At 35.9% G+C, this 27,247-nt stretch overlaps 1 protein-coding gene across 14 annotated transcripts in view; it reads left to right on the forward strand.

The window, feature by feature from the left end:
- Window positions 1-225: 225 nt before the first annotated feature.
- TTLL7 (tubulin tyrosine ligase like 7) overlaps window positions 226-27,247 on the forward strand; it is a 197,490-nt gene continuing 170,468 nt past the window's right edge. For all 14 annotated transcript variants that reach the window (XR_005215330.1, XR_005215331.1, XM_037826780.1 and 11 more), the window contains exon 1: window positions 226-454. The gene's annotated coding sequence lies outside the window, so the exon portion shown is untranslated. The remainder of the gene's footprint in view (window positions 455-27,247) is intronic.

The raw sequence follows: 27,247 nt of genomic DNA on the forward strand, positions 1-27,247 counted from the left end.
GAGTGCCCGGAAAAGACAATGGACTGTCTTCAATAAACGACAAGGAAAAACAGCTACTTCTGCGTCGGCACCTCCTGGCCCCGATCCCCCCTGGTGCAGATGGGGCAGAGGATTCCCCTCGTCCTTGGTTCCTCCCAATCGTCGCCAGCCCGGCGCGCCCTTGGCGCCCGCTCCTCTCCGCACGTCGCGCACCCCTAGTCGCAGCCGGCGAATGGTCTGGCCCGTCAGTAGCCACCACCTCCTTCGGCAGCGGCAGCTGCTCCAGCTGCTCCGGGTCGAGCGCCGAGCCACGAGCTGTGGCTTCCGCGGGCGGTGGGCGGGCAGAGGGAAGCACCAGACCACCAGCACCCGGGCCCACGGCGGCAGCGAGTCGGAGAGCAAGGAAGCCCGGGAGTCAGAGAAACCGTCCGCAGCGGGAAAGCGAGGACCAGGCTTGGGCTTCCCTCACCCCTCGGTGAGTAACCTGCTGCCCGGATCCGTCTCTGTGCCCCCTTCAGTGTTCCTACGCCCCGAGGACTAGGCCCCCATCCCGGAGCGCTCAAGGGGTCACTGCTCTGGGGACACTGTTCCTCGTGGGAGCAGCAGAACGGGGAGCTGCTGCTGGTAGTGCTAATGATTCAGCACCATTCGTGCCCCGAGAGGTTTGGACAGAATGTGGGGGAGGTGGGGGAACGAGGTCAGTTGCTTTGCTCTCACCTCAGTTTCGAGGCTCCAGATGGAAGCCTGGGCCGGCGGGGTTGGGCGGGGTGAACAGGGAGGCTCCCTGCTCGCTTGTTCTATGATTCCGTCCTTTCCCCACCTCCTGGCATCAACCTCCGTGCGAGGTGCATTCTTTAAAGTGTCAGATTAAAGTGTCTTTTTTCACACATGCGAGTGAAATTCTAGGGCCCTCGTCAACACCACTTAAGTTTCTCCGCTTTTTCCTTCTAAGGATGACTAATTCATGCCATCATCCACTTTATTTTACATCACATAGCATTTCCACCACTAGATTATGTGAAAGATGCTGTTATCAAAGTTGTCTTGTATTCAGGGTGGGTTTGCTTGGTCCCCGTATACGAGGAAAAGGTTTAATGGAGGACAAAAATAATACTTTAGGAGCTTAGGCTTTTACTTTAATATGTGTTATTTCATTAAATCATCAGAACAATCCAAAAACAAATGTGGAAATTGAGGCACAGAGAAGTTAATTTACATGTTCAAGGTCACAGAATCGGAATTTGAATACAGGAAATAAATTTGAATACAGGAACATCAGAATTTGGAGTCAGGTCTCCCTGACTTCCACCTTATTAATGAGTAGTGTGTCATATGTATGGTCAATTAGATATTCAATGTATAATTAAATTTCTTAGGAGTAAATACATCTCAAAGAACATCAACAACAACTTGTAAACTTCCTGTGTATGCAATTATTTTCCTATTGGTATGAAAGTAAGATCATTCTTTGAATCACGTGAAAAAAATATTTTCTTAGAAAGCATATATTAAAAAATATCTGGACAGAGGAGAGCCAGGGCATAACAGGAGATGTTCAACACATTTTTTGGCAGTAATCTATGATGGATCCTCAAGTGTCAGAGGAATCAATTAGGAAAGTAAAAAGAAATCTGGGAATCTTTTTAAAACATTGCAGTAAGAACAGTTATCTAGTTTTAAACTGTTCTCTTGGGGTGTGTGGCTAAATGCTCATTGACAGAATGACAGATAAACCCAGATTCACATAAGACTACTGGATTTATTACAATTCTTTGATTTGGCATAGCAGGTGATAACTCCATTTTACAGCCTAGGGAATTGAAATACAGAGACGGTTCATGATCATACGGCTAGCAAGAGATGGAATCTGTAGAAGCATTGACTGTTAGGTGTTAGCTTTTCCGTTTAAAAATATATGTGTGTTGTAGCAAAATATATTTCTGTACAGTGGGAAACAATTGATTTGTTCTTGCCCTGCCCTTTAGAGTGACAGTTCTATTGACCTTGTGTGCTTCTGCAAAAATAATGGATGCTAAGTCTTTCTTTTTCCTTTGGTGGGTCATTTGATTTGCTTTCATTTATGATTTATGGATTTTCTCGTAACATATGCAATTCTTGTTGATGTCTCAGGAGACAGGTTGCTATAGTGCAGATGCTCATTATCTCTAAGTACTGGAATAGCATTTGATGGCAGATGGGAACATGGTCATCTTATTCCATCACTTTTAAAATATTGAGCCGTTTGCATTGGAGAGTTTTTTAAGTTAATGGGGCTATCACTGGAAAAAAGCTGACTGCCTAAATAAGGACCTAAAATGGAGGCACAAATTAATATTTATTGTTCAGACAAGACTATAAGTAAGGTGCTGTGGTGAGTCGTAAGTTTGATTCATTAGGAGATAATTTCTTTTTGTTCTTTGCATGGCTGTAGGCTATATTTTGAGCCTTGATGAGGCATCTCAGAGTCCAATCTTTAATCCCAAGGGAGACAGCAGAATTAGTATGAATGAATAAGCAAAATCACAATAGCATGGCTATTTAACAAAAAAAAAAGAAAAAAAAAAAGGAAAGTGCATATCCTAGAATTGAATGGCCAGCAGCAACATTTTTTTTTATCTTCATTTTATTGAGATATATTCACATACCACCCAGTCATACAAAACAAATCGTACTTTCGATTGTTTACAGTACCATTACATAGTTGTACATTCATCACCTAAATCAATCCCTGACACCTTCATTAGCACACACACAAAAATAACAAGAATAATAATTAGAGTGAAAAAGAGCAATTGAAGTAAAAAAGAACACTGGGTACCTTTGTCTGTTTGTTTCCTTCCCCTATTTTTCTACTCATCCATCCATAAACTAGACAAAGTGGAGTGTGGTCCTTATGGCTTTCCCAATCCCATTGTCAGCCCTCATAAGCTACATTTTTATACAACTGTCTTCGAGATTCATGGGTTCTGGGTTGTAGTTTGATAGTTTCAGGTATCCACCACCAGCTACCCCAATTCTTTGGAACCTAAAAAGGGTTGTCTAAAGTGTGCGTAAGAGTGCCCACCAGAGTGACCTCTCGGCTCGTTTTGGAATCTCTCTGCCACTGAAGCTTATTTCATTTCCTTTCACATCCCCCTTTTGGTCAAGAAGATGTTCTCCGTCCCACGATGCTGGGTCTACATTCCTCCCCAGGAGTCATATTCCACGTCAGCAGCAACATTTTAAAACAGAAGTGGCACATTTTATTTAGATATCATCACCGAGAGTGTGAATATATCAACCTGACTTTAGAACTGCACTTTCTGTCTCTCTATATGAAAGTATGTATGTATTTGTCAAATGATTGCTGTCTGCTGACTTCAGACAACTTACAGTTTTGCTGGTAAGATATTTACTTACACAAGGGTAATTAGCAAAATAACCTAGAATTGGTTTAATATCAAAACAGGTGGTTCAGAATAAAATGCTTAGGTATCATGTTAGGAGAAAGGAGAAATCCTGGAGACTGGAGTGATTGGAGGATCAGGAAAGTCTTCATGGATAAAGTGAATTAAATCAGTCTCCGATAGACGGGAAAGTTTTCCATAGGTTAAGAAAAAGTCAGACCCAGGTTCAGGTGAGAAGTGTCCACGTATTGTTTGGATACTTGGTGACAAATTATGAAGAACCTTCAATATCAGGCAGTGAACTCTGTTCTTGATCTGGTAATCAAAGGGATATGGTGTAGATTTCTATGCAGGCTAGGTTTCTCTTTGGCCTTGCTCACATTCTGCATATCCTTTGCCCCACGTCCCCTTGAAATGGTATATTTTCTGGGTACTGCTACTAAGGGTTAGTTGTCACCTAAACTCAGAAAAAGTTGTTTTATGCAACTTTTACTCTTCTAAGGGAGTTTGCCTTTATAAAAGTGTTTTTCCCCCCATTCTAGAATTTTGAACAATTTGGAAACTACAAGAATATAAAAAGAAAAAAAAATCACCTATAATCTTGCCATTAGAAGACAACGATTATTTATATTTTGATACATTTCCTTCCACTCTTTTTTCCATGCATAGTTTTAATCATGCTATATGTATTACTTTTTATATTATATTTTTACTTTAAATTTTATAATAGTTTTCAAATTTAATTGCAGCTGAGCAATAAACATTTAAAATGCATACATAATTTTTCATTATAGATAAACCATAATTTCCTAATAGTTCTTCACTGTTGCTATCTTATTGATGATAATAAACAACACTGTGATAAACATATTTGTGCATAAACTTCTGTATTTTGAAAATTAGTACTTAGGATAGAGTCTCAGAAATAACATTTCTGGGTTAAAAGGTGTGAGTTCTTAGAGTTTGACTGTATTAAGCAGGTTTAGAAACTCTGTTGGGCTTTATATATTTATCCCCTTTGGAACATTTCTGTATTAAGTATAGAATATTTGCATATTAATAATCAATAATCAATACCAGCCCTGTCCATGGCTCCTCAGATTACACTCTTTCAGGCAACCTCTTCTTTTGATTAGAGAGACTAGGTAAGTCATGGGAGCTGGAAGAAGGGCAGGCAGTATAACCAGTTATGGCCATTCAGGAGAGAAGATGTAAATAAAGTTTGAGAACAGATTTGGTGGGAGCCAGAGCCATAGAAGGGGCATTTGTGACGGACTACTTTCTGGTCTTAGAGTTGTATTTGGGCATCTCACTTATACGCCCCACCCCCACCCCTACTACCATGCAATGCACAACATCCATCTCCTTCAAACTTCAGCTTCCTTCTTTCTCCTGTATCTGATTCCCAGATCTTCAGATCAGTATCCCGGTAAGCACAGATATGAGCTTACTTTTGCACTTAAATTTGCTGAATCAGGATACATGAGGGCTGGAGCTTGGGAACCTCTGCCCAGTTCTCAGCAGAAGCCCTGCTACAAGCTGTGGAAAACCCACTCAGTGGATATTGAAGACCCCTACCCCTTCTCTAGTGCATACTGCCAGAGACATCTTTGAGAACACTGGCCAGTGGGAGATCCATAACATTCCCAACACCCCCTCCCTGCATCCATGCCATCCCCCCTCCCGGGATCCCTCCACCAGAGGAAATTTCCTCTCCAGAGGTGAACCTGCCTCCTCTTCTCCCATTTGTACTCCGTTTTGTGGACACATCGGGCTACCTCCTTGTAATGACTAGCCCCCCAAGGTTCACACCTGAACTTTCTCCCGGTCCTGCCCCTCCCACTGCCCTCCAGGGCTCTGCGGAGACTGGGAGCCCTCTAGGTGGGGAGGCCGTGATTTTGGAGGTTGGTGTAAGGGGTGTGGGGAGCATGAGCATGTCTTGAGGGAGCAACTGGGGAGCAGAGAGGCAAGCTCCTATAGTAAGCCGTCAGTCTTGGGAGACTTGAAAGGCAACAATGAAAACCGAAACACCGTGTGACAAATCTAAAAGAGGCTCCAATTTACCAAGTCCTGATGAAATGATTGCTGGTGGAAGATGAACATGCCGGTAGACAGAGGTTCTTTCGTATGTGCAGAATTTGTCCTGTGCTTAGTGGGGATATATTATTTAAAATAATTTGCTTAAGCTTTTAGAAGGTGGTAAATCTGTTTCTATTTCTCTCAGGCATTATGTGTCAAATTGAAGTAGGCTTAGCAAACAGTTTCCGTGGTTATTTTAAGTTGAAGTAGAAAATTGTTAAATTTAAACAGGCGTGCCTATTTATTGCACACTAAACTTTACTCCCTTTAGTTCTCATTTAACATTTATCTGCTAAAGTACTGCAGTACATGGTAAACACCATAGTTTACAAAGCCAAGGGGTTGGGATTGTTTAGGCTCTGGGAACGTGAGTGATAACGTTTTCTCTTTGTTCTTTTATTTTTTACTTGCAAGCTACTGGTTGGCCTGTTTCTTTGATTGCTTTGAAGGTTTAGAGTTAGGTGGTCAAATGATTAGTGGGTCTTCTCTGGGGCTGACCCAAAAGTCTCTGAGAACTTGCATTTTGAAGTTGGTGATATTGTCCACCCATTGGATATGCTGAGCCATCCACATTGTTGACTTTTTCTAAGGTGTACTGTGGTATCCAAGCTCCAATCTTCTGTGTTACTTTTGTCCCTCTCCTGAGCTATGTGAAATGGAACATTATAGTGACAAAGGATTATTTTGAACTTTTCCTACTCTTGCTCACAGCTTGGCAAAGTTGGACTATGCCACAGCTAATGAAACAAAACGGCCATAGCCTGTTTTCAGAAAAATGCCTTCTCCCCCGTTACTGTACATGCAATGAAGTTGACTTTTTAAAGTAAATGAGCATTTGTAATTTTGGAAGATGGATCCAGGCTCAGAAGATGGATCCAACAGAAAGCCTTGAAATGACCTGCTGCTTAGGTATACCTCTCGTTTAAGATAGTATTATCTTACTTTTTTCTTAAGAGAAGTGACAACAATTAAACTTTGTGTAAAATCTGCTTTAATTTGTGTGGTTCTAATAATAGGACTGACTGGCTTTGTGATATGATTGGTGATACATATGGAATATTGGTAGAAAATAGATCTAGTTAGCAACTGTGGGTTTAATTTGAATCATTGCATTTCATGGGAAAATTTTCACTTGTAATTTTTGTCATCACTATTATTTAAAATTTTTTTTCAAGGTACTTAAAATTTATGACCATGCGTGACAGTAATAGTGATTGTTAAAAAAGCAGGCAGTTTATATTTAGGTTCAGTCAGTCTACTGAATTTTAGTAATAGATATGTGCTAGCTGGAGAGGAAAGATAAGTTGAAAATTTTCTGTAATTAGTTTAATTTACATGAAACCAGATGAGGCATTTTCATTTAATTTTAGGTTTGATCATATAAAAAATGATCATATTTAGTTACTTAGCATCTCTCAATTTAGAGTCCTTGAGAATGGCAGATGCTGTTTCCTCCATTTTAACAATGTGAAAAGACAAGCAGCGCAGACAGAGGTAAAACCTCCATACAGAATCATGAAAGGATTAGAAATTGGTCTACAACTTCTCTTAGATACTAATTTTGATATAGGCGGGAGTTTTTACTGTCATATGTAAATGAGAGAATGACCTTTTTTTGTTTTTTTTGGATTTGGTTTGTATTTGAGGGAAAAGTAACTTCTCAGTTTCCCTAAATACCTTTCTCTAATCACTGATGTCCATTTTTATTTCATGTCAGTTTCCCACTGTTCAACTCCTACACTTTTCAATCCATTACTTTTTGAAAATCTAAACAAGTTGTTTCTGGAGCTTGCAACAATAAAAAAAAGGAAAAAAGATATTTTAAATGTGATGTAGAGTTTGAAAGGGAGGGCTCGGTGCTTCTCAAAATTTAGTGTGTTTAAGAAGTACTTGGTAACCATGTTAAAAAAAAAAAAAGCAAATTCTTGGCCTCCCTCTCAGAGATTTTGATTTAGTGGTTCTAACCTGAAGCCCAGGAGTTTTCAGTTTTAACAAGTAGCCTGGGCAAATTCAATGGAATGATTCAGTGACAATATTTTTGCTGATCAAATTTTGAGAAATGCTGGCATATTTAAACATTTTTTAAAAGACGTTATTTCTAATCCGTAACATGGAATAAAGCTGAATTTTATTCAGGAAACCTTCAGTTACCTGAAGTGTGCCTTTTGTGGCAAATCATATTTTATGTGCCAGGGCTTAAGTTATATGGGAATTTATAAGATCTTTGTTTTATTGCCTGTATTTTTAAAAGGCAGTAAAAAAAAAATTCTATTTCTAAGAGATCGAGGAAGTCACTTTTCCAGGAATGGAAATGTATTATATATCTATATCCTATTATATAGAAAAATGGAAAAGTGTTTTAAAAATAAAGCCCTTGACTTGGATGTTTTCTAGAAATCCACATTGTTATTACACTCACTAATGCTGGTACCAAGAACTAGTCCTGGGCCTTGTGCAACTCCCGGAAACATCTGATCCTCAGATGTGACATATAAACATAAGAGCTCTGTTGTCTGAAGATCAAATGACATATTTTGCATTCAAACATTTTTGAAAATGTGAAATGTTGTATATTATTACTAGAAAACTGAGTCATAGATCTCATGTTCCTAAGAACGTTTGCAGTAAATATTCTCACATGATGAATTTTTTAATGCAATTAAAAATTTCTATTTGCCAAAAAAAATTTAGAGACTGAAATTCAAGTTCTGCATTTCCATCGATATAATTATACAAATGTACATTGCCCTAGGAAAGAGCAAATATTTTATTACAAAATGTTTGTGATCAAGAAAATAGTGCTTGCTTTTAAATAAAGAAAGAAAGGTATCAGAAAAATAAATATGTTTCAGGATGCCTGTTTTCAAAAGTAAACAAAAAGATACACACAAGGGAGGAGGCTAAAATTCTCATGGGGTTCAAAAGGACTCTAGCAGTGCTTGCATGAATTTGTTATAAAGTGCGGTTGTTTTGTTATGAAAATACAAAAAGAGCCTCACTAGAAGAGGATTTCATCCAGCTGAATCCATGATGTGAACAGCTATTAAACGGAGGCTAGAGGAAGATTTTACTTTTTCCATCAACTCCATTAGGATATGAGGGGTAATAAATTACATATATATACAATTTTTAAAATTCTGTATATTATTTTCATGATAGTAAAGAAGGGTGTTATTTATAAAATCTCCAGAGATACTGAATAAAGATCATATTGGACAGATATGGCAAAATAATAACATCTGTTAAGTCTGGGTACAATTACGTGAGTGTTTACTACATATTTTTTGTTTGAAATAGTTCTTATTTAAAATTAAAAAATTAAAAATATTCTAGTAGAGCTGGTAATTAAGTTTCATCTTCAGTGTTTATTCCTATTGATTGGTAGTGACTGTGTATAGCATGCCTTGTTGAGGATTCTGAGGCTGTGTTTAGCTTAGTAGAAATCAAATAGTTACGTAAACCACAATATTTTAATACTCTTCTGAAAGTATAAAAGATTGTTTACCAAAATCTGCCATGAATAAGGGAGGGTATATGTGTCATAAATTTGCTATTCTTGTTATATTTTTTGTAAGTATAGTAAGCTATTTATTAAAACTATTGTTTATTTTAAAGCAAGGCACTTTTGCATGTAATTTACAATGTCTTAAAATATTATTTTTTTCATGTATGGGCTTTTGTGGTATATTTTGTCACAAAATCTAAAGCATATTTGAAAGAATATGCTATAATGTAGCATATAGAAGATAGTTGAGGGATGGAGTGTGTATATGTGGAAAAGCTTTTTCGTTTGTCAAAAATCAGTGCCAAATGAGCTTTTTTGGCAGAGGATAGGTTTACTGTCACATATGTTATAGTAGGCATTTTCTCTTTTACAAATTTGTCTTGAATATGTAATATATGTTGAGAGAGCTATTTTCATCTTTGACTAAGGAATAAAAAGGTAAATATGTTCTTTAGGTATAGTGCTGCAGATTTACTTTCATACTGTGCTTGAGAGTGTACCTATAAATTATAATTTTAGAAACCCAAGGGAATCAGAATACTATAAATATAGGATAAGTGTAAGTCCTAAAGTGTAGCTTCTACTGGAAACAAAATTAGGCAAATGCACTCAGCAATATCTGTGAATAGAGATTTAGATCACCAAGTAAAATTACCTGTTGGTAGTCCAGTAGTTTTTCTCCTTTTTAAATAGCTGATCTGGTAGTATGAAAGTGATTACCATATTTCCCAGAAGAATAAAGTAGTAACTTTTTCTTTCAGAATAGTATAAAAATATTGTGATTATTTGGTTGATTTCTGACATTTTTAGACATTGTACAAATGAAACTTTCTTCCAGTTAATTTCTGTAGAATTGGTCATTTTTAGCAGTTAAAAAATGTGTCATTAGAATTGTTTCAAATTGATGTTTATTAGTTCTTTTCCTTCTTGTTCTTTAAAAAGGACAAGATTGTTTTTGACATTATGTAATAATGGTGCAATTAATTTAATAAATTGAACTTAATTTTTGTTGACTTTGTCTCTTTGAGGAGCCGATTTTTAATCTACAAAATGAAGAATTTTGTTATAATTTAACCAGATAGTGATAGAAATTATGTTAAACCTGTATATCAATTTAGGGAGAACTGACGTCTTTACTATGCTGATTCTTCCAAGCCATGAAGATGGCATGTCTCTCCAGGTATTTAGGTCTTTTTTTATTTCTTTCATCACATTTTATAATTTTATTAGAGCCTATATGTGTGTTGTTAGATTTCTTACTAAGAAAATCATTTTATTTGGAGCTGTTATAAATGGTATTACATTTTTGATTTCTGTTACCATTTCTTTATTGTCAATATATGGAAACAGAATTGATTTTTTTTTTTTTTTTTTTTTTTTTTGCATTGATTGTGTATTCTGCAACCTAACTGATGCACTTATTGGTTCTAGGAGTTGTATATCCAGTTTTAATTGACAATCATGTCATCTATAAATAGAGAGTTTTATTTCTTCCTTTACAGTCTGTAAACCTTTAATTTATTTTTCTTGCCTTATTGCAATAGTGAGAGCTTCTACTATGCTTAAATAAAAGTGGTAAGAATGGACATCTTTGTTTTGTTCCTGATTTTAGAGAAAAATTGTTCAGTTTTTCACCTTTAATTATTCTGTTAGTTATGTTAGTAGGTTTTTGGAAATGTTCTTAATAAATTATTGTTTAGGAAGTTCCCCTCCATCCCTGGTGCATTGAGGCTTTTTATAATGAATGGGTATTTTTAATGTTTTATTGTATTATGTTTTTTCTTCCTTAGCCTGTTGATATGGTGGGCTATATTGATTGCTTTTTGAGTATTGAATCAGCCTTGCATACTTGGAATAACTCTCATTTGATGTGGTATGTATTTTTATGAATATATGCTATATTGGGTTTGATTTACTAAAATTTTGTTGAGGATTTTTTCATGGAGGTATTGGTCTGTGGTTTTCTTTTTTGTGCTTTCTTTGTTTAGTTTTAGTTATCAGGGTAATATTGTTCTCATTAAATGAATTGGGAATGTTCCCTCTTCTATTTTCTGGAAGAGATTGTATAAAATTGGTGTTAATTCTTTCTTAATTGTTTGGTAAAATTCTCCAGTCAAAATGTCTGGGCTTGGAGATTTTCTTTTCAGTTTTTTAGTTACAAAATCAGTTTCATATTATTTGTAAGACTAATCAGATTATGTGCTTCATTTTGATTGAGATTTAGTAGTTTGTAGCTTCTGAGGAATTAGTCCATTTCCTCTAAGTTGTTGAATTTGAGTGTAAAGTTGTTCATAGTTGACTCTTACTATTGGCTCTAGGATGTACTTTGACAGCCCTTATTTCATTCCTGGTATTTATGATTTGTGTCTTAGCTCTTTTTATGCTTGTCAATCTTGCTAGAAAGGTTTATCAATTTTATTCTCTCCTTTCTTTTTCTAGATTCTTGAGGTAGGAATTTAGATTATTGATTTGAGATTGCTCCTCTTTTTTAATGTAAGCATTTAGTGCTCTAAGATTTTCTCGTAGTGCAGTGTTAGCTACATCCCACAGATTCTGATATGTTGTGTTTCCATTTGCATTCAGTTCTATGCCTTTTAAAAAAAATTTCTTTGGGACTTCCTTTTTGACCCATGGATAATTTAGGAGTGTATTGTTTAATTTCAAAGTGAGTGGAAATTTTTCTATTATCTTTCTGTTATTGATTTTTAGTTACATTCCAATATGGTGACAGAACATACTCTATCTGATTTCAATTGTTTTAAATTTGTTAAGATATGTTTTATGACCCACAATATGGTCTATCTTGGTAAGTGTTTCATGGACACTTGAGAGAATGTGTATTCTACTGTGAGTGAAGTGTGCCAATGTAACTTAGTTCCTATTGGTTGATAGCATTGTTTAGTTTTTCTAAATTCAAATTTGGGAAGTTTTCAAACCATTATTTCTTTAATTACTTTTTCAATTTCATATGCTTTCTCTTCTCTTTCTGGAACTCTGATAATATAATTTATACTATTTGTTTTTACCCCACAGATCCCCAAGAGTTTGTTTGTTTTTTTAGTCTTATTTCCCTCTCTTCAGATTGAGTAAATTCTATTGATCTAATCAAGTTCAATAATTTTGTCCTCTGTTCTGCACTCTACCATTGAGACTACCCAGCAAGTTTTCAGTTTCAGTAATTGTATTTTTTCAGTTCTATGTTTTCCACTTGGTTCTTTTTTAAAATGCCTATTTCATTGCTGAGATTTCTATTTTTTCATTTGTTTCAAGAGAACTTATAATGGATGTTGAGGCATTTAAAAAATCATGGCTGCTTTAATTGTCAGATAATTCCGACCTCTAATTTATCTTGGTATTGGCATCAACATTAGTTGATTGTCTTTTCTTATTCAGATTGTAGTTTTCCTGGATTTTGGTATGACAGATGACTTTGATTTTATCCTTGACATTTTGGTTATTATGTTAGATGATTACTTTTCATTTTTTTAAGAAATTAACTTTATTTACACACACTCTATATTGTTAGGAGATTCTTGATCCTATTTACATCTTCTGTTTTAGTAGGTAGTCATTCTGTTAACATTTAGTATGTAGGCTCTGACCCACTTTTTGGGCTTTATTTCCAATGATAGTTTGATTTTCAGATCCACTGCAGTGCTATTTTGGTCTGTTTCATTAGTATGGTGCCACTGAGGCTCACACTGAATCCCCAATGTCTTGTCTGTGGTGATGTGAGGTACTTCTCTGGGTCTCCACCTTCTCTGGGGTGGTGGAGGAGGGCACAGAAGCTGCTGGCTTGGGTCTCCTTTATACCTCTGGGTGTAGGGCAGGGAGACTCTGTCTTTGCAGATGCTGCTTCTGCTGGTGGATCAGATTGCCTGACAGTGTCTTGCTTTTGAAGTGGGGGCTGGGGTTCCTCACTAGGTCTCTGTTGGACTTTTCCTTTCCTGGGTCCTTTGGCCAGAGAGAGCAATCATTTCCTTTCTTCTTCTCTTTGCTTCTCTTTTCTTTCTCTTTTTTGTCAATACCTGATGGTGATTCTGGGTTGCAGGACTTTCCAGTTCCCATTCTGGGGATACATGAGAGATTAAAAGAAAACTCAGGGAACTTAGCACATAGGATAGCCAGTGTGACTTCTTACTTTCAGATTTCAGCAATCTTTTGTTGTGGTCTGATAGATAATTTACAGGGTATGTAGTTATATCTGTGAAGGGGGTAGGGTGGGGAGCAGGGAAAAGTAAGTACATGCTTTTTAATAACTGTGTTACTCCATGAGAAGTATTCATCAGGCACCTCTGCTGCATACACAAGTATGATGACTGTCTTAAGGAAAAACACTTGTGTGAGTTTTTGAGTTGTAAGTTGAATTAGATGGCTTTTTTTTTTTTTTTTTCCTGTGGAACACTATTTTTACTTGAAAGAACAACTGACAGACAAATCATAATTATTCAGACTTGGGTATTGGTAGGCATTTTGTTGCAAATGGACAAAGTGAGCCTGTTTCTTCAAGGAAAACCACTGACAGTATTTGTTGCCAAATATAAAATTTGAGCTTGCAAGCTAAAATCAGAATTTTGGAAAACTTGTGTCCATCATTATAAGTTTGCCAGCAAGCTAGTATTTAAATACTTTTCTGACGAAATGACTTAGTAATTTTTTGGGACATTTTATAATGAAATATGTCAATATTTTGAATAATTGTATAACTAGGTAAACCAATGAATATAAAATCATGCATGGGTAGAAAGTCTATTCAAAGTATAAAAAAGACCTGTGGATTTTAATGTAACAGAGAATGAAAAATTTGCTGTGTAATTTCAGATCGTACATTGCACCAAACCCAAGAAATTATCACTTGTTGCATTTTGGTGTAGTATCAAATAATAATATCTATAATTACATGAACAGACTATTAAACTACTCTTTTCCAACTGCATATCTCTGTGAGGCCAGATTTGCTTCATATATACTTCAATCAAAATGACACAGATTGATTGAATGAAGAAGCAGATATGAGATTCAGCTGCCCTCTGTGAAGCTAGATATTAAAAAGATTTGAAAAAGTGTAAAATAATGCCACTCTTCTCACTCTTTTTTTTTTTTTTTGGTTAAGTTATAGTTATTTTTAGTAGTATGTTTTTATAACATGTAATGACTTTATTATTGTTATTTAAAAATTAACAGAAAAGTAAATATCATAAACATTTATCATTTACATTTGTAGTGTCGTACATATCAATATATAACCCACAAAAGCAAAACTCTTTTAGGTCCTTAATTTTAAGAGTATAAGGTGTTCCAAGAACTAAAAGTTTGAGAATTGGTAGACTAAAAGAACAAAGTAAGGAGAAAAGTGAGGCCAGAGGCATAGCCATGTTGCATCTCACCCTTGGCAAAAGCAGGGCATTGATTTTACCAAGTTGTTCCATCTCCTCTTTTTTCCTATTTCTCCTATAATACCCTCAATTTGACACAGAATACGTTTTCCTTCACACCGACTCATTACTATACATCCGTCTCTTCCAAAATAAATATGGTAAATAGACCAATAGATCTCTATAATATAATCTTCACAAAATGAAATTCCTCAAAATTATCCCTACCCAACTTTATTCTAACAAATACAGTATATATAATGTAAAAATATTTTGTTATAAATTTTAATAGAATAATAATAAATATTGATACCATCATGACTTATGCAAGGATGTAGTAATTTAGAAGATTTTAAGAACTGACTCAAAGATTGTACAAGAAACCATATTTGATTTATCTTTTGATTTTTATTTTTGATATGGCTTTTTGTTTTACACTTTTCCCTAGTACTTTGCTGAAGTGTGATTTATATATGGTAAATTGTACAACTTGATAAATTTTTACAAGATTTTGGTAAATAGCTTTTGAAGATACGAAGTAGTTTGTAATGGTATGTACATGCAAAATAAGATGAAAAAAATCTGAGAATATCAGTGAAAAAAATAAGATGACGTCAGCAGGGGAGAGATTAGCTTTGAATGCTCTGAAGTTCTGTGTTTCTTAGGGCCAAGTCATACATTTGATTCTGATTTATATGCAAAGAGGGACAAACAAAAACTTTAATGATTAATTGGAAAACTGATCCATAAGAAAAACCTATTACTCAGGCAGAAAAAAATTGTTCCTATATTGAATCCAGTGTGAAATTTCTCCCACAGTTTCTTTTAAATTGGATTCAGTATAGTATAGTGTACAATGTCCTCAAGAGCCTTACAATGCCAACAGGCTCTTTTCTATAATATCCTTCAATAAAGGCGCATGGTGTTGTTCTATGTCTTTGGGGAGAATAACTTAACCTCTCAAGGTCTGATTATTTTCTTCTCTAATATGAGAATAATATTGGACTTGAGAATGTAAATGTCATATAGTATGTGTCCAATGAATGATAACTATTAGTCTTCTTAAAGAAGTTCTGTTAAAGTGACTATGACCAGCAAGTTCAGGTAACTAGTTCTCTGATGACCTGGCTTAATCCAAAAATGCATGTTACTGTCTCAAAGGATGAAAGTTCTGCATATCTTTCAGGAAGGCCTTCATACATATTATTTTTCTTAGCTGAGATTCTGAAGGGTGGTACATTTGAAGTTTTACTCCCTAGAAATTTGTTTCCAGGCAAGTATAGAATATCATGATTTGAGAGTCAGCTGAATGAGTGATGGGAACAGTTTTGTCAAATATAACTGAATTAAAGAGCACAGCACCTGTTCTAGTTTGCTAATGCTGCGGAATGCAAAACACCAGAGATGGATTGGCTTTTATAAAAAGGGGGTTTATTTGGCTACACAGTTACAGGCTTAAGGCCATAAAGTGTCCAACGTAACACATCAGTAATCAGGTACCTTCACTGGAGGATGGCAAATGGCATTCGGAAAACCTCTGTTAGCTGGGAAGGCACGTGGCTGGCGTCTGCTCCAAAGTTCTGATTTCAAAATGGCTTTCTCCCAGGACATTCTTCTCTAGCAAGCTTGCTCTTCTTCAAAACGTCACTCACAGCTGCACTCCTTCAGTCTCTTTGAGTCAGCACATTTATATGGCTCCACTGATCAAGGCCTACCCTCAATGGGTGGGGCCACACCTCCATGGAAATATCCCATCAGTTATCATCCATAGTTGGGTGGGGCGCATCTCCATGCAAACAACCTAATTCAAACATTCCAACTTAATCCCCACTATTCTGTCTGCCCCACAAGATTGCATCAAAGAATATGGCTTTTTCTGGGGGACATAATACATTCAAACTGGCACATTCCACCCCCTGGACCCCAGAAAAACATATTCTTTCCAAATACAAAATACATTCATCCCACAATACCACAGAAGCTTAAATCATTTCAGTAACAATAGTTAAGTACAAAATCCCATCAAAATCAAATATAGGCATGGTCAGTCCTAAGGCATACTTTTCCTTTAGCTTTGGATCTGTGGACTTAGAACAAGTTATATGCTTCCAATATACAAAGGAGGGACATTCATAGGATAAACATTTCCATTGCCTTAAGGAGAAAGAGTAAGGAAAACAGGGTTAACAGGACCAAAACAGTTCCTAAAACCCACAGGACAAACTCCATTAGATTTCAAAGTCTGAGAGTCATTAACAGAACAACGTTGCATCCTTGGGGCTTGAGAGAGTGGAAGCCTAACCCTTCCTAAGGGCCTTTTTGGCAGCTGTTTCCTCTCCAAACACTTAGGTGAGTGCTCCAACATACCCACACATTGGGGAGACCACCTTCTTGGCCCCACCCTCCTCAAACATTGGGGTAGCTCCCGGATTCCCTTCCATCTCCGGGGCACACGCTCAACCCCTTCAGAACAGTGTGGTGGCAGCCAGGCTCTCCCCAATTCCCTGGGAATGTGCTCCACCCTCTTTGGGACCTTGGGTGGCAAAACTCTTCCAGAGCATGGAGGTGGAATGCCCACCCTCGACCTCCGGGGCAAACTCACCCTTTCCATGCATGTGGGCTGCTCCACTCTCCCAGCCCAAGACCTCTTGACTCCAGACCTCAACCTCCATGGCTCTGTCTTTGAAGAAATTTTTCCTGCAATTTGTTCCTTGTCTGTCTCCTCCAGTCCAGACTGGCAGCAGCTCTGTCTATAAAGTTCCCACAAAAATTCTGTTGGCTTTGCATGAAGCACACAGGGGTCAAAGCCATCAGACAATAGGAGTTTCCACAAATCCTTTCTGGATAATTCCATCTCCAATCTTGGCTTGTACTGAAATGATGGCTGGGTTCCATGTTTGGTTACATCCTCACATTGGGCTGTAGCTTCTGGGATTCCACCCCCTGGAAGCTCGTAATTTTCCAAGCCATCAGCTTCTGGTTTCTTTGAACCCAAGAGTTCAGTCTTAAGTTTATCTCTCTCGACTTGCATTTTACTATAAGCTGCAAGGAGAAGCCAGGTTACGTCCTCCACACGTAGTCTGGAGATCTCCTCAGCTAAGTACTCCAGGTTGTCACTTTTAAATTCTTCCTTCCATCTGACACCAGGACTCAATTTTGCCAAATTCTCTGCCACTTTAAAACAAGGATCGCCTTTCTTCCAGTTTGCAACAACACATTCATCATTTCTGCTCAGGGCCTCATCAGAAGTATCTTTAGAGTACATATTTCCACAAACAGTCTCTTTAAAGCAGTTTTGGCCTTTTCTATCAAGCTCCTCACAATTCTTCCAGAAACTCCCCATTATCCATTTAAAAAGCCGTTCCAACATGTTTGGTATTTGCAAACTCAGCAGCAAAAAGCACCCCACTTCTGGTACCAAAATCTGTTCTAGTTTGCTAATGCTGTGGAATGCAAAACACCAGAGATGGATTGGCTTTTATAAAAAGGGGGGTTTATTTGGCTACACAGTTACAGGCTTAAGGCCATAAAGTGTCCAACATAACACATCAGTAATCAGGTACCTTCACTGGAGGATGGCAAATGGCGTCCAGAAAACCTCTGTTAGCTGGGAAGGCATGTGGTTGGCGTCTGCTCCAAAGTTCTGATTTCAAAATGGCTTTCTCCCAGGACATTCTTCTCTAGCAAGCTTGCTCTTCTTCAAAACGTCACTCACAGCTGCACTCCTTCAGTCTCTTTGAGTCAGCACATTTATATGGCTCCACTGATCAAGGCCTACCCTCAATGGGTGGGGCCACACCTCCATGGAAATATCCCATCAGTTATCATCCACAGTTGGGTGGGGTGCATCTCCATGCAAACAACCTAATTCAAACGTTCCAACTTAATTCCGCACTATTCTGTCTGCCCCACAAGATTGCATCAAAGAATATGGCTTTTTCTGGGGGACATAATACATTCAAACTGGCACAGCACCTCTGCACAAAAGCGGGCTAAAGGTGTGATCCTACACAGGTTTTAAAACTTCCTCCAAAGGCAGTTTTGGGTTTGCTGTAACCCACAGAAGATTGAGTGATGGATACCTGCATTTATGGCATGGAACATGGCTCCAAATGCCCATCTTGGCAAGCATGGTCTATTTATGAACAAACAATAGGGAAGTATAAATTTTTTTCTTCAGAACAAAATATTTTTCCTAGAGTGTTTTTCAACTATCAGTCAAGTCTCTAACAAGGGAAAGAGAAAGCAAAATTGTTGGGATTTAGTAAATTCTCACTTAGTAAAAGTTGAGGGTCAACAAGATTGATAGATCCTTAGCTAGACTGACAAAGTAAAAAAGAGAGAAGACCTAAAAAGACAAAACAATAAATGAGAGAGGGGCATTACTGTGGATCCCAAAGAAATTAAAAAAAAAAAAAAAATAAGAGGATACTATAAACAACTGTATGCCAACAAACTAGACAATTTAGTGGAAATGGATAATTTCCTGGAAACACATGAATAACCTAGACTGACCAGAGAAGAAATAGAAGACCTCAACTAACCAATCACAAATAAAGAGATCCAATAGTCATCAAAAAGCTTCCTGCAAATAAAAGCCCAGGGCCAGATGGCTTCACAGGGGAATTCTACCAAACTTTCCAAAAAGAACTGACACCATTCCTACTCAAACTCTTTCAAAAATAGAAGAAAATGGACCACTACCTAACTCATTTTATGAAGCCAACCTCACTCTAATACCAAAACCAGATAAAGATGCTAAAAGAAAGAAAAACTACAGGCCAGTCTCCCTAATGAATATAGATGCAACAATTCTCAACGAAATACTTGCAAATCGAATCCAAAGACACATTAAAGAAATCATACACCATGACCAAGTGGGGTTCACCTCAGGCATGCAAGGATGGTTGAAATAAAATCAAACAATGTAATATAACACATTAACAAATCAAAGGTGAAAAATTAAATGATTATCTCAATAGATGTTGAAAGAGCATTTGACAAAATTCTGCATCCTTTTTTGATAAAAACACTTCAAAAGGTAGAGATTGAAGGAAACTTCCTCAATATGATAAGGGGCATATATGAAAAACCCACAGCCAGCATAGTACTCAATGTTGAGAGACTGAAAGCCTTCCTTCTATGAACAGGAATAAGACAAGGATGCCTTCTGTCACCACTGTTATTCAACACTGTGCTAGAAGTTCTAGCCAGAGCAATCTGGCAAGACAAAGAAATAAAAGGCATCCAAATGGAAAACCTGGAGAAATCAATGACACAGCTACTTGAGCTAATAAACAAATTGAGCAAAGTGGCGGGTTACAAGATTAAAGCACGTAAGTCAGTAAGGTTCCTATAAACTAGAAATGACCTAACTGAAGAGACACTCAAGAAAAAGATTCCATTCACAGTAGCAACTAAAAAAAAATCAGGTACCTAGGAATAAACTTAACCAAGGAAGTAAAAGACCACTACACAGAAAATTACATAACTTTACTAAAAGAAATAAAAGGATACCTAAAGAGATGGAAAGATATTCTATGTTCATGGATAGGAATGCTAAACTTCATTAAGTTGTCAATCCTACCCAAACTGATCTACAGATTCAATGCAATTCCAATCCAAATTCCAATAGCTTACTTTGCAGACTTGGAAAAGCTAGTTATCGAATTTATTTGGAAGGGAAAGAGGCCTCAAATTGCTAAAAACATTCTAAAAAAGAAAAATGAAGTGGGAGGACTTACACTTTCTGATATTGAAACCTACTATAAAGCCACAGTAATAAAAACAGCATGGCATTGATCAATGGAATTGAACTGAAAATTCAGAAATAGATCGCCAGATCTAGGGTTGACTGATCTTTGATAAGGCCTCCAAATCCACTGAACTGGGACAGAACAGTCTCTTCAACAAATGGGGCTGGGAGAATTGGATATCCTTATTCAAAAGAATGAAAGAGGACCCCTACATCACACGCTATACAAAAATTAACTGAAAGTAGATCAAAGACCTCAATATAAGAGACAGTACGATAAAACTCTTAGAAGGTAATGTAGGGAAACATCTTCAAGACCTAGTATTAGGAGGTCACTTCTTAGACCTTACACCCAAAGCACAAGCAAGGAAAGAAAAAAAAATAGATAAATGGGAACTCTCAAAATCAAAAGCTTCTGTACCTCAAAGGAATTTGTCAAAAAGGTGAAGAGGCAGCCAACACAATGGGAGAAAATATTTGGAAAGTATGTATCTGATAAGAGACTGATATCTTGCATATATAAAGAAATCCTATAATTCGATGACAATAGTACAAACAGCTCAATTATAAAATGGGCAAAAGATATGAAAAGACATTTCTCTGAGGAGGAAATACAAATGGCTAAAAATACGTGAAAAATTCATATTCAGTAGCTATTAGGGAGATGCAAATCAAGACGACAATGAGATATCATCTCACACCAATAAGAATGGCTGCCATTAAACAAACAGGAAACTGCAAATGCTGGAGAGGATGTGGAGAAATTGGAAATCTTACTTATTGTTGGTGTGACTGTATAATGGTTCAGCCACTCTGAAAGACAGTTTGGCGGTTCCTCAGAAAACTAGATATTGAGTTAACCTATGATCCATCAATTGCACTTCTCAATATACACCCAGAAGTTCTGAAAGCAGTGACATGAACAGATATTTGCACACCGATGTTCATAGCAGCATTGTTCACAATTGCCAAGAGATGGAAATGATCCAAATGTCCTTCAACAGATAAGTGGATAAACAAAATGGAATATTCAGAAGATAGAATACTACGCATCAGTAAAAAGGAACGAGTTCATGAAACATATGACAACGTGGATGAACCTTGAAGACATAATGCTTAGTGAAATAAGCCACACAAAAGGAGGGATATTGTATGTTACCACTAATGTGAGCTCTGTGAAAAATGTTAAATAAGTGTCTTATAATGTAGATCTAGGGGACCTAGAGATAGACAGAAGCCAGTCAAGGGGGAATGATAATCTAATATGTACAGATATGACAATGAGGGTGAACTTAATGGTATGGAAATGGTCAGATATGACTATGAGCAAATTTCAAAGGATATTATAGGCTACAGTTTCACCATGTCGTTTGCCTCTTTCCACCTATTTGAGTGAAATGCACTAGTTGAGTTGTACTTTGAAAGTCTTCACCTTTCTGTATATACCCTATATTGCATAATAAGGAAAGAACTGAAACTGTGGCACTGTAACCCATAACAGTTTTTGAAATTACCAATATAACTGCTTGTTGAGCTGTACATCAAAAGCTAACACTTTTCTATATGTATGTTACATTTTCCAATAATGGAAATAGCTGAAGTTGTGGGGGAAAAAAAAGCCATCCAGGGCTACCCACAGAAGGCTAAGTCAGATTCACTGTGTTTTCTGCAGGCATCTGCTGATAGAGCATGGTCTTCTCTCTGCTTCAGAGGGTTCACAAAAGAAAGAAGGACCCAGATCCCTCCTACACAAAATAATTCAGTGGGAAGTCATGGTCATGGGTTCTAAGTTCATTAGCCACTCTAAAATATGTGATGAACTAGTGAATGAATTTAAAAGTCAAGTTTATATCCTAGCTCTCATTATGATAAGTAACTAATTTGCTAACATAACCAAATCTTTAATGAAAGTAATTTCCATTTTTCTCATTATCAGATTAAAGTTTCAGGTTTTCAATCAATGATTTCATTCTCCTTACCCAGATGCCAAGACACGTCTTCCTTTTCTGGAAAGCCTTCTGTTATAATTTTTATTTAAGCTGATCCTTAAAAAATGATGCATAGTTTCCTCTGAGTTATAGAGATATTTAAATATTAGATTTGGTGCCATTTTTGAGCCTTGTTTTTGTGGTTGAAATTTGTAGTTTCTCGGAGGAAAACAAGATGACTGTTTGATTTTTGACAAAGATCACTTCTCATAATATGTAAAATCTTGAATATGCCATTCTAGAGGATGATTGAGAGGGATGATCTTTCTTTTTAAGTGACTATAATTTATCTGTAGTATTTGAGTTTTGGATACAGTTTGGGTTAAGGATCCCTTTGTTAGGTGGTGCCCTGTAATTCATGATTTCTTGTCTGTTTGTGAGGAGCCAGATAAATGGACTGGAAAGCCAAAGAATAAAAGATTCCCTGGTTCATACAGTCCTCTAGGCACATTTGTAACTCAGTTTTGCTTTCTGACTGGTGTCTGCATTATTTTTATTCTGCTGGTCTATGTAAGCAGCTGCCTCAGATTCCATAATGGATGGAGGCTAGTTATTTTAGCTCTGTGATTTTTTGTTGTTATATTTGGTAGGTGAGATAGTTGTCATATAAAACGTAACATACTTAAATGAGGAAAATAGGAAATTCATTATTTTGTTATGGGCTACCCAGAGGGGAATTATATTCAAAGTACATGTTAGTATAGTATACGTGAAAAAAGTTACATAAATCTTGTCAATGGCATTAAATGAATAAGGAAAACACTGCTTTATTCCAAAACCATACCTAAAACGGTCCGATCTTGGAATCACATTATAGCTTTGCAAATTATTATTTGTGCATTCCTTTCCTTTTTCTGGCCAAAAGGAGCTGAATTTAAATTGGAATTCAAATATAGCAAGCCTTGAACTTTGTATGCTTTTGGTCCTTCTCTCTGTGCTTCAAGAAGAAGTACTTGGCTTATGGCCAGTTCCTTACCTTCTTTGGACATCATAAAAACTGTGGATGCTGCAGACTGTCTCTCCCTGAAATGAGTCAGCGATGCTATCTGCCAGGCAGCTCCAGCTGAGGCTGACTGTTCAGTCTAATAGCTGGGCCCGTAGATTTCAATGGAGCTGTATAAAGTAGGTCATAAAGCCATTTGATTTGGGCCCAAAACTTGACACAAAAAATGGCATCTGATTTTTTTTTTTCACATTTTAAGATTTCATACATTTGTAACTGGAAATTTTGAAGGTTAACTTTGTAGAGAGATTGGTAGAATTTTTCATGTGGAATTCTGAAATAGTTTTCTTTTTTATGGAGCAGTGTGTGCATACTTTCAGGAATTCTTCCAGTTTTAATTCTTATTTCTTTGCTGTTATAATTTTAAATTATTTTCTTCCAATGCTAAGTAAATTTTAGTTCTCATTTTATCTAAATTCGTATGTACTTCATGTATATTATTGGTCAGTGATACCTATTGAATATCATAATTATGCAGATCACTATGAAAATTGAGGACTTCTGAGTTCAGGGATATAAAGTGTTAAAATAGTATATATATTTCAGTTGTGTAATCAAAAAATTCCAATATTTCAACAAAGTTAAGAAATGGAAAATACTTCATAAAATGCCTGGGTGTGTGTGTGTATATACAAATATATAAAAATAGATGATAAAAAGAGTTTGATTGAGTTAAGAAGTCAAGATCAGGAAAGAATCATTGGTTATTTATTTCCTTTTTAGTTAGCATTTTAATTATTTTTTCCCCGTTACTATTCGTAAAATAGAAACAAAACCACAGCTTGTTTAATGTATTTCATTTTGTAAGTTTTCAATAAATGTCTTCTGGATTAAAAGCAAGTATGAAAACAGGAATTAGAAAAGTATTTGATACTAAAATGGATAGGAGCTATTCTAATCTGGTAGTATCAAAAATGGAAATTATATTAAAGACATATGGTTATGTTATCAAATTAATTACTTATAATTTCAAAAAAGTTATGGGGGCTAGGATATTACCTTAACTTTTAATTCATTCATTATTTCAATACTTATTTAAGAGTACCTAATGAACTCAGAACTCATGAACACAAGAATAAATAAATTCATATTTAAATGCCGAGAAAACTTATAAATTATATAATAAAGATGAATAATTTCTTGAGACTTTCTTTTGAAAGCAGTTATTATGGAAAAATCATATTGAAAAATAATTTCAATAAATAAAGAAGCTCTCTATGAGTGAAGTCAAAACAAACAGCAGCACAAAAAGCATACCAGCAGACTACTAAATGTATCTACTTAATGCAATGGAAAAATAACAGCCCTTGTTAAACAAATAAATGTTCTTGTCATTGTAATATTTGGCTTGGCAGATTTGGTTTCAAGTGAATGACTGGTAAATACAATGTAGGCTAATCCAGTTAAAGCTACTCAATGTTTGTCTTCCTTCTTATTTGATGTAATCTTTGGTGGAGAAGAGTATCATCCAGACTAGCTGTGGATAAACCAGCTATCAAAATAAATCTAGTGTTAATTTGTGATTCTTCAGAAAAATGAAAGATGTAGTTCATTCTTAATAACTTATGTTTTATATCACCAACTTTTTTTGTATGAAATAATGGAGAGATGCTGTACAAAATTTAAAAAAATTCTGTTTTACTATGTATCAGACTCTGTTTTGTTCATATTGCTCAGAAAGATGTCCATTTTTTCCATTAAAGAACTTTAAATACTTTAAAATATAAGACAAAATGAGGTAGTTGTTATAACAGTGTGATGCACTGAAGAACAGTTCATTGTGCCTGGCAGAAAGAAGGAAGAGAGGGGCAATTAAGCTGGGCTCGAATGCTGGGTAGAGAAAGAAGATATTCCAGGATTAGAGGAAAACACAAATGTATGGAAGTTTGAAAATGGTTGACATTTTCAGGGTTGTCTTTTCTTCTTGTGCTTTTTGCATCTATCTAGAATATTTTCCATACTTACTTCGACTGCAAACTGTGGTAAGAAATGTGATTTACATCTTGATCTGTTATACACATGTGTGTACACAAGTGCGTACACACACAGACAAACTGGAAAAATTTCAAGAAACATTACTTACAGTTAATACTTTTCCTATTACATGTAATTCATTCTGGCACTGTATTATTTCCATCTGTTCTATTCTGTTCTATTCTATTCTGTTCTGTTCTACTCTACTCTTATTCTATTCTATTCTGTTCTGTTCTGTTCTGTTCTATTCTCAACAAAATGATTTCATGACCTTCTGTGAGTCATGGTCTGTATTTAAAAACAGAACAAAACCAAACAAAAACCCTGTACCAGAGTCCAGAATTCACAGGGAGGCCCCTTTTATACCAAATATGCAAATTTGCAAAGGAACTATTTGGCTTTTTCTCAGCAGTGTTTCAAGATTTTAATGAACAGTTGCTTTGAAAGACTTGAAGGCTTTGACATATTTGCAGCTCAGAAGTCAGCAGGGTATAGTGCAAAGATTTCAATTTTGAGAGTTGAACATTCATTCAAATGTTCAACAGATTACTTAGTCTTTCTAAGTGTCAGTTTCCTCATCTGTAAATTGGAATTAATAAAACAATCTATGAGGATTAAATGAGATAAAGCATTATTTAAAGCAGTCATTCCAGAATTTGGCTGTGCATTTCAAACACTTGGGGAGTTTTAACAAATCCCTATGCCCACATTGTACCCCAGACCAATTAAATTTGACTGTTTAGGACTGGGACTTGGTCATCAGCAAAGTTTTAAAGCTCCTCTAATTCAATCTATGTTGAAATACCTGATTTTAAAGCCTTAGGGTAATGTGTGGAACATTTGATACATGTCTGGTTCCCTTGAATATTAATAATGGTATTAATAACTAACCCTTTTATATAGTGCTTATTGTGTATAAGGTACTGTTCTAAGCATATTTCATATCATTTAGTAAACACTATACTTAATTTTGTTATTCTTTCAAATAGTAGAATAGTTTATGGCTGAGGTAAAAGGGAGACCTCTGCTTACTAGAGAGGAAAATGGCTACTTTTATCATCAGGAGCTTAGTTACACTTGTAATTATGTCAATGATTTGTAAAATTGTCTTAGATGTAGATTGGCTCCTTGAAGAAATATTTCAGATTAAAACTTGAACCTTAAACAATGACTTAGAGGGCAGATACAGCAGATCAATTTGACAGAGATAACTACTTCAGACATATAATAATCTTAGTTGTAGCAGAAATACATTGATATTATATAGTAGTATCATGCCTGATATCTCTTTTCCAGTATAAAAAAGTGAGCATTAACCTACAGATGCTTCTGCCATATTGTCATTCACTTGACACCAAAATCTACTAAGCTTAATGTCATGATGACAAGCATAGTTTTTAAGTTTTTAACAAGGTCCATATTTTTCCATTGCATTAAATAGATACATTTAGTAGTCTGCTGATGTGCTTTTGTGAGTTTGGTCTTAGAAAGGTTATTTATTTATTGAATTTATTTTTCAATATGAATTTTCCAAAATAACTGCTTTTAAAGGAACATTTCAAATATTAATTTCAAATATATAGTTTATTGTTTTCTTGGCATTTAAAAATGAATTGGCTTATTGTCATGGTCTTTAATTTGTGTAGTTTTTAGCAAAAGTTTTTATAATGATAATTGAGAAAGCATTAACTTTTTTTCATAGATATATGTATTCCTTACACTTAGTATATATTCAAGTAGCAAAACAAAAGATAGTTACTTGTGTCCAAGAAATGGATTTGTAAATTGTAATGCACTTTTAGGTTGCAATTGAGTGTTTAAAATTGAAGTGTCTTTTTCCTGAAGGGGAAAATAGCTCCAATATTATGGATATTGTGAAAATTGAAGAATTGTAAGCCCAAAGAAATGCTTAATCCTTTCCATTGGTAGCTTTTGTAAACAGAAGATTAAGTTCAATCAATAGCACTGGAACAGTTTTGAGGATACATGTAGAGAACGTAGGGATATTTTCTGAATGTGGAAGGATAGCCTTTGAATGAAGGATCATTTGTTTTCAAAGGATTCCAATATGATAAAATTCATACTAGTAATTATCCACCAGGATTGTAAGAATAGAATTGGTAATACATATCTAAATCATTGAGTTGTATCTTAGGAAGACAGTCATATATTGTCAGTACGATTATCTGCCAAGTAGTCTCAT

The sequence above is a fragment of the Choloepus didactylus genome, chromosome 2 (assembly GCF_015220235.1).
Source record: "Choloepus didactylus isolate mChoDid1 chromosome 2, mChoDid1.pri, whole genome shotgun sequence".
Lineage (NCBI taxonomy): Eukaryota > Metazoa > Chordata > Mammalia > Pilosa > Megalonychidae > Choloepus > Choloepus didactylus.